This window comes from Epargyreus clarus, unplaced genomic scaffold (assembly GCF_041222505.1).
Source record: "Epargyreus clarus isolate Ecla_fem2 unplaced genomic scaffold, WU_Ecla_fem_2.2 ptg000005l, whole genome shotgun sequence".
Lineage (NCBI taxonomy): Eukaryota > Metazoa > Arthropoda > Insecta > Lepidoptera > Hesperiidae > Epargyreus > Epargyreus clarus.
In genome coordinates this window covers 12,079,145-12,091,677 of record NW_027332213.1, presented here as the reverse complement: position 1 = coordinate 12,091,677, position 12,533 = coordinate 12,079,145, and the positions used below count along the sequence as shown (strand labels likewise).

Below are 12,533 nucleotides of genomic sequence, written 5' to 3'. Positions count from 1 at the left end.
CAGTCATTAAAACGGCTGAATTCAATTCATGCAATGAAAAGCAACACTATTCGTCTACGATTGAAACGCTTACCGCGCGACAATTCAACAACAAAGGAGTACTGACATCGAAATGAAGTAATGAAATAACTTTGAAATGTCAAGCCTGCATCTAGCGACCTCGCTCCCACTCTCGACCAACGGTACTCGTGGCGCAGCCGGCGTGGTCCGCCGAGGTCTGTGCCCTCCTTGCAGCCAGCCCGCACGCCTCGCTGCGCGCGCGCAAACATTCCTCAACAAAAACGTACGATTCTAAGACAAAATCTAAATAAAAACACTAAGTTTCTCGCGAATAGTGAACTTTCAAGTGAACATAAAATACTGTGTACACAAAAACGTCCTTTAAATTGAAGTGATGTGAAATGTTCAGTATTAAGCTCATTTTAAGTTCGTGTACATTGAAGTGATTTCTTATCGTGCTTCCCAGTTCTTGTGGATTACTCGTAAGCTCAGCGGACTAAGGTGTGTGAAACGTCAAAGGCAAGTTTAAAACGTTTTGCATTTTAAGCGGGACTTTATCAATATGAATAAACGTCTTCAGGCTTTCGTCGAAAGCCGCGTTTTGCAAGGAATACATTTGTTTAAATTTTACAAGTTGATAGTCTCTCCGACTTTAGAAGAAGCATTTGAATAAATGAATACATTTTAGGTATTGTTTAAGATGTTGTGTAAGAACTTAACAAAATCGCAATTAGATGCGAACCGTTAACAAGAGTTGCGTTGATAATAACGTTGTTTATTCGTTTATTGCAAGTACACACATACTTTCTATTTCTCAGCGTTTATTGTTCAATTCTTTCTTTTTTGTAAATTCGAAAGGTTTAATTGTCGTACTATAACACGTAACAACTGATATTGGTTAAGTTTCAATTAGAAACGGTCATTTCAATTTAAATAGCAATACTACTGTATTGCTATCTATTATTTACTTGGTCACGTATACAGATGTGCTAACTCTATATGCAATATCTGTATCATGTTTATATAATTGGCGTTCTTTTACAATGTTCACTCAACCGTATATTATACGAAGATCATGTAATATAGTTACTGTTGAAGTTATACTATACTTTGACTTGTGTCAGCTGTGTGCGATAGAGTCGGAGACCGGTCGTGGTAGAGCGTTCAAGGTCAGGCTATGATCATAGACACGGGAAAGGGTAGAGCTTATACTATTTACATACCTATTTCAAACTCGATTTCTACGTATGGTATGCAAGTACGAAGAACGACCTTGCCATTGAAATTTAAATATTTTTTGTTTTGTATAGGTACATATGTAACAAGTTTTAATTCGAGGCAGACATAATATTTACTTCGAAATCGATAATCAAAACTGTTTGTTACGACGTGAGGTGACTTTGCACAGTCACCAATCATGGAATGACTCTTAAATCGTATATACCTATTGATATTGAATTGATAGCGTTTAGGTATTGCTAATTATTTATGGTCGTCTTTTCGTAGAGACATCGATTTTTTTAGGTATATAGTGGGTTTAGTCTTCCTTGAGAATATTGCAAGAGATTTATTCTAATTATTTGAATCTTCACTTCAGCTACCTATATAAGGAACAGTTAAAAAAATATGCGTACCTACTGTATCATAGATTAATTTAAATTCAGAGATCATTCTTTTTACGATGACTGTTAAGATTAAATTAATCTTAATCATCATAGGAAATTAAAAAATATAACGAACATAACCGTTAGTATGGTTGATGAAGAGTGATAGCAATAAGGTAATGATGGTACAGTAAGTAGGACAGAGTGGTTCTTAAAACGGACGGCCACTGAGCCTGATTCCGCGTCTTGGATACCGTTAAGCTTACTTTTATACTCTTATACTTGTAGTTATAGATTAGGCGTGATACGTTTTATTTTTTTTTAGTACAAAATTAAAACGTACAGCGATTTTTGTAGGACAATTAAAGTGTCAGTAAAAGTAACAACGTGTCAGCAAAAGTAAATAGAAACTGAAGAAATATTTTGTCGGCAACTTAGATTATGATTATTCAAAACTTGTGTCTTAAAACGTAGTTCAAAATTTGGAGAATTATTTTTTTGCTTACTATAATTCGTAGGAACAGATTTCAGATTTTACATTTCTTATAGATGCTCTTTCTTATTTTTCAAAACATCTGTTAAAAATTACAAAATGTTTAAAACTCATCATAGACATAAACAAAGTGCCCACCGACAGAGTTGTTTTAAACAATTTAGCGTATTGCAACTTGCAACTTAACGTTTAAAAAAATAAAGGTTAATCTTGATGATAAAATAATTTGCTTATTATATGATTTTAAACGACTCTATGTATGTTTTGAGGTTGTACAGCTGACACTATTAAAATAGATGTTATTGACTGCCTCGTTACTGACTGACTCAAAGAAATGCCTTGAAATAAAAACAAGAATACACAAAGAGCAGTTAACTGGGTTATGTCATTAGGTCTCCGCTTAAAACTATTTCTGTAAGCTCACTTCATTATGAATCTCGGGCGGACAATTATCTCAGCTTTTCACTAACTTCGCTTTGTTTTCGTCGTGTTAATCTTAATTTAAACAATTTAAACTAATTCTTTGTGGTTGTCATAAGAAGTTATATAATTGGCATCTTTATTTTAATAACTTCGGCAGTCAAATACACTGGATTTATTTATTATAAAGCAAACGAACATGCACTCCACTTGTTGGTAAGTGGATATTGCAACCCATGGATGTCTATAATAAATACCAGATAAGATTAGGATTATTGGGATGCACTGGGTAGTTACTACAGATATAGTCACACGTGAAAGATGCGACGAAACGAAATAAACTGCAAATATATTTAAGACCAATACAAAAACACGCTATGAACAAAATAGATATTGGGATATTTAATCACAAATAGTTCACATTCACGTAGACTGTATTTGTGCTCTATTCTTTCATTCCAACGTTAAATATGAAAATGAATTCGACTAGGCCTTCTTGCATCACTGCGGTCTGAACGTGGCCTACTTAGAGGCTCAGAAAGAAATCTATTTCTCATTGAAGCATTGTTTGTTGGACCCACACGAGCATATCTTAAAGTTCAAGGTCTTAATACGACTAATTGAATGTAATAAGCGCAAGAATATTTACATTTTAAATTGTCATTAGGTCTTTATTTATTTAGTTCTTAAAGAAGGTTCTCCTACAAGTGATCTGATGGAAAAATCTTTTATGAACTAGTAATTATTATAGAAATGAAAAAAAAACCGAGTGCTTAAGAATAATAATCTGAAAAAATGTTGACTGTAGGATCTGTCAAAGAATGAGACATTTGTAAATGCCATACGTACTTATGGTCGAAAAATTCAGGTCAGGCAGGACATTTTCACGACAACGTGATTTTTTATAATGCACGCCATAGACTTCGTGCTACGATACAACGCCGTGTTATGTTTATGTGAGCCGATGGAAAGAGGAATATACATGACTACAGCAATGTTCGAACGGCAATAATGGCCGCGGATCTATATAGCGTGACGACGAAAGACGAGTGGCCGCGGTAGTGTAGTGCATACTTGTTACATTGTTTCCACTGTCATTAATATAGTAGAAATAAGTTTCGTAGTTTGACAATTAGACGACTTATTTATCAAGAGTTTTGAGATCATTCCATGTTTATATTGTGTGTGTGAACTGAGCCTATTGCCATGTTTACCGGAATCAAAGTATTCATCACAAAAATGATTTGTATGAGCAATGTGTTCTGTCCACCTAGGCGTGTCGTTTCGTATTATTATACGAACCTGAATAATAATAATAATAATAATACCCTGAATTTTCTAATTAGTTTGCAGTTGTAGGTGTTATACTGTAACTGTCAGATATTAGCATAATGCATAGGCACAATGCGGAAAAAGAAAGTGACAATTAATTTAATTAATTTCTTAGTTAACACTTATATAAATGTCTATAATTAGTACTTGAAGGATGCCAGAGATAATAGGTTTTTAAAGTTTTCTAAGATGTTTAAGTCTACCAATATGCACTAGGTCAACGTAGAAGACTTTGGTTTTAACCCCATTGGTCTTAACAGCATTGGGACAGTAATGACGACAGCAGTGCAGCAATTAATTTGGCAGAAAAATATGATATTCCAAGTTCATTAGTTTATATCAGAGAATTTAATGACACAAAGATACACGAGATAACGTAGGATATACTCGGGTCGAGCAAAAAGAGCATAAATTTGCATCTCCCGTTAATATCTTACACGATGTTTCTTGTTACATACGCATATGCAGCTATTACAGAGTTCGTGTAATGATAGACTAAACTGATGTACAGTCAACTTCAAAAGTAAATGAACAGATTGAGTTTTTAAACATACTTATACAACCAATCGTTCATAAGTAGATAAACACAATCAGTACCATAATTAAATTTGAAATTAAATTTTTAAATTTGAGAGTCGTAAAGTTTCAAAGATTAACACTACTGTGTCAAAAGTAGCTAAACAGTGATCATATCAGTGACATTAGCCATTTTGCACATACGGTTCATCTAATTTTGAAGTTTTACGATGTCCATCTAATTTTGATGCAAGGGGTGTTTAGCTACTTATGAAGGTTTCGGTGCATAAGTATTTTTGGAATTTTGATTTGCTCATCTACTAATGAAGTTGACTGTACATGGTCTACTTGTTTAATTAACTCAGACGAGAGCGGAAACCTTTACTGCTTTTAGTTCGTTATACAATTTTGTTATTACATAAGGTATGTAAGAAAAGGTTATAAGAATATGTGTTTAACTAGGAAGTCAGGGATAAAAGTGCAGCTAGGAATAAGCTTTTTTATAAGACTGTTGCTTGTCATTGTAGTAAACGAATATGCAGTTCACCTAGGGCGAAATGGTCACTGCCGTCCTTTAAACAGGTCCTTATAGAACAAGCGACAACACACACACCAACAGGTCCTTATAGAACAGATACCTTACCTTTCCTAAGGATTAAGATGGTTGCCTCATTTCATATGTAAGTCAGCAAGCATCCACACTCTTCCGCTTAGAAATACGTGTGTTGGTGGTAAATCTCTGGCCATAATGGTTCTACGACCTTTCAAAATATTAATTAGATTTCATACCCAGAGTATTAAAAGGTGTAGAACCCCTTATGGTTCGACTATTCTACCTTGATACCTATTTCTGCCTCATGACAGAAATTGTTAAGCGCTGCTGTGTTCTGGTTTGAAGAGTGTGGTAAGGGACACATACTTTTCCGAGGCGTTCCAGCTTAGTCCTCAGGGGTAGCGGCGCATCTGTAGCCACCCTCAGGTATCTAATCTATCTGGGGTTGGTTACATATGTGCATGGGCGGCAGTAGCCACTTACCATCAGGTGGATTGCATGTTCGTCTGTTACTTCTATATTATAAAAATAAATATTTTCTCGATAATCACCCAACAGTTTTTGAAGAAGTGTTCATTAAAAGTAGGTTCACATCGTTGCTTGCCGCTTACAAAAGTAGCACAAGTGAGTACAAAGCTCGTGGTTTAAACATAACATGGCGGTAATCTTAACTGTAATCTCAAAGCGTAAGCCCACTATAATTCATATAATTTCACATTGCACAGAAATATTTAGCATTGTATGTAACTGTTACGCATTTACTCATGCTCATCAAGAGGTCAGGGAGTTGTTTCCATTGAGAATGTATTTTCTTTACGATTTATGTGTATATAGTACCAAAATCTAGCACACATCACGGGTTGCTCGGCACAGTTACACCACAGTGGCCACAATTATTTCTGCCTATTAACAGCAGTGTTAAGCACTGCTGTGTTCTGGTTTGAAGGGTGTGGTAACGTAGACATACTTTTTAGAGGCGTTCCAGCTTAGTCCTCAGGTGTAGCGGCGCGTCTGTGGTCGATCTCAGCTAGGAATATCTAATCCTATCTGGGGCTGATCACAGTTTGTGGTAAGTAAATAAAAGTAATTTACCTAATTTTTTTAAGAAGAATTTATGATTCGAAATATTTTCAACAAAACGGACGATTTGCTATTTCTTTAAAAAATATCGTTATTACAGAAAAAGTCACGATTTAGAAACTATCAACAAAAACAAGAGAATTATAACTAAAATCATTTCTCACGTTTATGCAATCGGCGCTATAAAGTTGTTAAACTGTTTTTCATAAAATAGTTACGTGGTAGTTGACCACTCGAATATCGTTTATTTTGGTTAAGTTTTCGTTTTGTTACATATTTCTAAACGGTCTAGATCGATTGCAGTTCTAAATGATGTTTTATTTCGTTTTAATGTCTGCTTCTAATCAGGAAATGAGAGCGTTGAAATTAAGCTATGAAGCGAATTGTGACGTAACCGCAAAGAGTTTTCTAATATTTCGGACGTGAATTTTCACTACAACCGCATTATGAGAGATTAAAATTAATGCAAAGAAAGCGTTTAAGTTGAACACTTTCATATAATTGTTTTGAGTTACGTCATAGTTCGCTCACCATTAAAGTTTGGATGTTTATTATAATAGCGAAATATGCGGGGAGATTATTTTATACGTAATTGAGAAACGGGCGTGTAGTCCTTCTACCGTGAAGTGACACTGCAATTTATTGTCATTTTTAATTTGTTTGAAATAGAAGAAGTATTTTATTTGAATTCGATCACAAATGTGTTGCTACGCCTGCAGACTTATGTTGGAATGTTTTATGTAAATGCACTCTACAGGCCTTCGCCGGCCGTTGAAAAAGACTTGTAGGCAACAATTAAAGTAAAAGAGGGTTGTAAGGTGCAGGAATCCAGTCCCCACTCCATACTCCAAGAGCGAGCCATAAAAAATCTTCAGATCTGTTTTTGTTTTCGTCCACCGACTCCAGGTACTTTTATCTCACAAAACAGAAACATTTGAAACGTCGTCTAACTTTGAAAATAAATGTTAGAAGACATATAATCTAAGCTCATCGTTTAAATGACGGTAAAGTGTAATGTGATAAGTTTTCTTAGTTTACGAGAGAAGAGTTTGAAATATTATGCGGATGATAAAGAAGACAGAACGAAAGTGCTCGGAGAAGCAAGTTTGTTGTCTTAGCGAACTTTCTTCAAACTATTTACTTAACTTCATATTTATTTAACTCGTTAGCACACTGTGTGAAGAAAGTTCTTGTTTAGAAGCATTCATTTCAATTACTAAACGGATTTTACGAGGTTTGTATTATTAGTCGCTGAAAAAATAAACACTGCATACTGCACACTAAAATAAATTATATATTTTTACTTTTGTAGAAATTCTTATCAATAATTTCTTTGTACCGTATGAGTTAGAGTGCTTTGCAACTCTTAAAGACTAGGTGGGACGCATAAAAAATTGTCAATTACCACAGAACAGAAACACAGCAACGTTACACTTCTGTTATATCTATGGCAGAAGTGAGACTGGCAACTTTAAATAATGTTAGAGCTACTGTGGTGCGACTGGGGAAGTACCTACAACCGCCACACCAGTTTCCAGCGTGAAGAAGTTCTGCTTTTTGGTGGGAGAGCGTTGATAGTGGCTAATTTACATATGAGGATAATTTACACCTTAGTTCTCAGGACACATCTGTGATATTAGTGATTAGGTAGACCCTCTTCCATATAGAGTTGGTCACAGCTGACCTCCTACCATCAGGTAAACTGCAAGCTAGCTCGTTACTCCAATATAAATATAATATGCAAAATTATAATCCAAAATATTAGAAAAAGTAGATGTGGCAGTGGCCAAAAAGTTACACCACCTTTAAAATTGTTCTTAGTAGGAGGTACAACAGTATTTTGCTTTAAAAAAACCTTAAACACTTTGTAAGAAAAAAGCCTCTAAAAGGTAGTTGCGACATTTGTTAGATCTTAGCCCGCCTTCCACGGTTGATTTCATTTTAGTGCCAGAAATTTTATTTTACAGTTTTTCACGTATTTTGTTTTTGGTGTAATCTTTTAGAGCATCATGTAATTGTCTCAATTGTGTATTTATTACCTTTTGTCTGTAATACCAGTGTCGGCTATGTAACGAATGTCAGCAATGATTACAGATGCGGCAATTTATCGTTTTTTGAGTATGCAATTGCTTTAGAAAATAGTGGATGAGGTAAATAACTTTACTTAAAAAATTAAAAGGGTTATGGTTTTAATATAGAAATTGGCTGACACATTATTGTCTAAATGAAACATCGCTATATACAGTATATACAATTCAATGGGATCTTGAAAATTATGAAATTTTCTTTCATTCAAAATCAAATGAGTTGTTACATAAGGGTAGATTGAAAATGAGCCATATGATGTTTAAAATAAGTGTTTACAGTAGTTGCTTTAGTTTTAATTTATTTTATTCGTGAAATTATGTTTATAAATACAGGGTGAATTTTTAAAACGGGCCTTCAGGGCCAAATCCGAAACAATAAGGATTAGCGAAAAATGCTGAAAGGAGTTACGAGGCCGATTTTGATAAAAACTAAAACTGCATCATTAGTTTTTTAAAATATTTTTTTCCTTTGCCGGGAATCGAACGAGTTCATTTTGAAAAAAATGACACCTCTATATTATTCCATTATCTGATAGTGTCGCTTATAAGGATCAAATTCTGGGAAGTAATGTTATGTGACAAATTAAAGGAAAAGGAAAATTTTGAAGAAAATACGTATTTTTCCATACATTGGCATACTAATCTTTAAGGATTATACATAACAAATGATTTATGTATAATTCTTTAGAAACAGACATAAGTCAAACCATTGAAGAATTTGTTGGTTAATCAACTAATTATTCGATGTTATGACTATGACATACGGCTTAGTATGAGAAAGTAATAGTTTGGCAAATAAGTTACCGCCGTTTTTAGGATTGATTTTTTAATGAAAATAGATAACTGATTAAATAGTAAATTCTTATTGTTTGTTGATTACAACTTCGTTTTTTAGTAATCACTCGGATTTGACTCTAAAAGTAATTCTCGCATTGTCAACTTTACATCTGTATTAAACGATACTCCGCCCATAGCAAGTAAATCTATTTTAATGGTCCTAAAAATAACTTTAGCTAAGTCGGACATAAAAATATAAATTATTGGGAAACAAAACGTCCATTTCGAATGATTAGAAACATTGAGCCAAAAAAAATGTTAATACACGAAATGTTTAAATTGATGAATGGCGGGAACTTAACTGCCAAATTAATATGCAAAAATATGTATTTTCTTAAAATTGAAGCTTTTCTTTTAGTTTGTCATTTATCATTACTTCCCAGATTTTGATCCTTATAAGCAACACTATCAGATAGTGGAATAATATAGAGGGTGCATTTTTTTTTCAAAATGAACTCGTTCGATTCCCGGCTAGGGAAAAAGTTATTTTAAAAAAGTAATGATGCAGTTTTAGTTTTTATCCAAATCGGCCTCGTAACTCCTTTCAGCATTTTTCGCTAATCCTTATAGTTTCGGATTTGGCCCTGAAGGCCCGTTTTAAAAATTCACCCTGTATATTATTATATCTTACGACAAAATTAAAAACAGGTACAGTAGTAGTTTAATTACAATAAGCTTTGTTCAAGTTCATTGATTCTCACAAAAAGCGAAAGTACTTGACACTTCGCTTCGTTTGTTAGAAGTTTGTTAATGTTGTTCAAAAGTTGTTCGCGACACATTAAGCTCCTGTTGGGAGATAACTCTGCAATCTTATTAATACGATTATTCTATTACAACGAGAGTAGGCGTATAGTATTAAACGTCTTTGTAATTCTCTGTTAAACTCTGTTTGCGTAATGGCCGTCATGTTCCTTACTTGTGTTTTAAAGTTCAGAATATTATTTCTGCGTGTGACTGTACTTTTTGCAAATAAAAAAAAAATGATGTGATTAAATAAAGAAAGATACAATTTATAAATATAAGATATAGTTGTTACAGTTTCATCCATAACACAGTATCATTTACTTATGATAGTTAAATAACTTTTGCATAGTTTGTTGTTGAATTTATACAAGCGTATATGTAAGGTATACGAGTTAGCCGACGGCATTACAACGCCTTTACAGTATCATCCTTTGTGAGGTATGCCGACTATGTTATAATCCTGCAATATGTGGAAATATATGCGGTGCTACAAAGCCATTTGAGATATTCATAGTTCTGTACCACCAGTATTTCAAATAATAACTTAGCCGGTTCAGCTCATAGGTAGGACTGTGAGATCTTCGTAAATGTTTGCTCACCTCCAAGTTTGACGAACATTGTTAAAATGAGTCTAAAATTATGTTGGAGGTTTAAATTATTTGCCTTTTCATTATGCTAGTTTTAGGATTGTTCCAGTCGATCCGTGAGCACTAAACCATAGTCCAATTTCGAATCATTGAGGAAGGACGACGTTATGTGTAGCCGCTGTCGGTCCTAAAAATTCACGTGATGAACATGGGAATAACTCTTTCCGGGTAGAGTACGAGGGGGGCGCGCTAAAACAGGGATCTGAAGTCCTCTTTATAGGGCTGAGGCAGGTTACTGCGCGGGTTACCTTTCGAACGTTTCCCCCGTCTTCAAAAAATATATAGTTATTTATTTATTTATTTTATTGATCTAATTAGAACGGCCGAGGCCACTTACACTAACTAGACAGATCTAACATACAGACAACTCACAGAACTCCAAGCATACAGACATGATCAGCTTCCAGTCATCAGCAAGCACATCACAGTTCGGATAATGATCCATGAGCGCGTTCAATGTCGCAAGTGTTATAGAATGTCGAGAGCAGTCATACAGTTTGTAGCGAATAAACATACCTAATTTATAATCAAATTGCAGTTAAACAACAAAGAGATCAACGCAACATCCGTTTTTAACTCAATTGTCACGAATAACTTGCATAAATAACTAAAATTAGGCCGAGTATCCGCGTAGCTTACCCACTTAGTGGCCATTTTCTGGATTAAGAGAGCATGACTTATCGACAATGTGCGTAAACCGAGGAATTGTTATTTTGTTATCTAGCCGTGCGTTGTATAATAGATTTCTATTTTAGCACCGCACGAACATTACCTTTTTATTATTTAACACTTTCTACGTCCATAACTTCACACTGTGATTGCAAGAAAACAAGTTCAAGTCGAAAATGCCCATACCCTGAAAATAAATCTAAAATTATATTTATGTCTACGAATAACATAAATCGAATACGAAATCCTTTAAGTGAAAAATATTCAGATCTGAATCTAATGTGAATTGGTGTAACAAAAAGTAATTTAGGTCAAAACACATTTTCGCCATCCACCCAGGGTTTACTGGCAGAGAATTGCATCAGGAATTAAGTTTGCCCCTTAGTATCTTTTTATTTTTATAAAGGTGCAATAAAACAAATTAGACATTTGTAATAATTTTCTACTCGCTACAACTCTTTTTTATATCCCATTAATTTCAGGGCTCTCTTCTCGCGACTGGAAGTTCTCCACATTACTAAATTCCAATTAAAAATAAATAATACAGAAGTCTTACAAACCAAGTAAGTTTTTACTCCACGGCACTATCTATCTATGTACTCGTACCTCATGTACGTTTTCCTACAATAGGGTGTAGCCCTTCACACAAGAATTCTGATGTAACTATCTGCACTTTAATTAAAGGTCAATAAACAATGCCACCCTGTTACGGTACACTTACGTTCTAACAAAAAAATATTTCTCGTTTGAAACTAATTAATTATTCAAGTTCCATTTCATATAATTTAAAGTAAGAATAAACGTGTGGAACCAATCGTATTTCAGTAAAGGTTCACCAAATAGTCCCAATAAGCCGTTTTGAAAGCAACAATAGTTCGATGGTCGTTGTATAAATCGAAGTTAGTGTCTCTGGACACGCCTTCAATAGCTTTTTCATTTCTTATATAGGGCCATTTAGACAAAAGGGCTACCTTTACGTATCAGTGTTTTCTTTAAATAACGCAGCTTAGAATAAAGTTACAGTTTCAGTAAAGATTTTAATCTTCATGATTTCAATACCTTTTCTGTTCAACAGTGGGATATGGATCTCTTTTTGTAACTAGGACATTTCTAATGCTTAATACGTGGAAGGAAGTACGGCACACATTTTCGCTATTTACCTATAACCTCTCAATATTACTTATATCCAATGTCTCCATAATAACATAATTTTTGTTTAAGACCATCTCCGTTGTCCATTAGCTCTTCATCTACGAGTATGTCTCGCATTCGAATCCCAACCAGGACAAATATACAATGCTCAATTTAGATTAAGGAGTTTATAATATTTAAAATATCTGTTCTTCATAACATTTATTGAAGTACTAGCTGACCCGGCAAACGTTGTTGCCATATAAATAAAAAATGTTAAGGGAGAACAACTCTTATCACTTAGGGGTATGAAAAATAGATAGTAGCCGATTCTCTGTCCTTATAAATATGAATATAAAATTTGGTGAAAATCGGTAAAGCCGTTTCGGAGGAGTACGGTAACTAACATTGTGACACGAG

The 12,533-nt window shown here is 34.3% G+C and overlaps 1 protein-coding gene across 2 annotated transcripts in view; it reads left to right on the top strand.

Moving 5' to 3' along the window:
- The first annotated feature begins 203 nt into the window (after positions 1-203).
- LOC140742307 (uncharacterized) overlaps positions 204-12,533 on the top strand; it is a 157,722-nt gene continuing 145,392 nt past the window's right edge. Inside the window, exon 1 of one of the 2 annotated variants that reach the window (XM_073073182.1) lies at positions 204-501. The gene's annotated coding sequence lies outside the window, so the exon portion shown is untranslated. Of the gene's footprint in view, positions 520-12,533 lie in introns of both variants that reach the window. The other variant, XM_073073181.1, reaches the window with a different exon arrangement.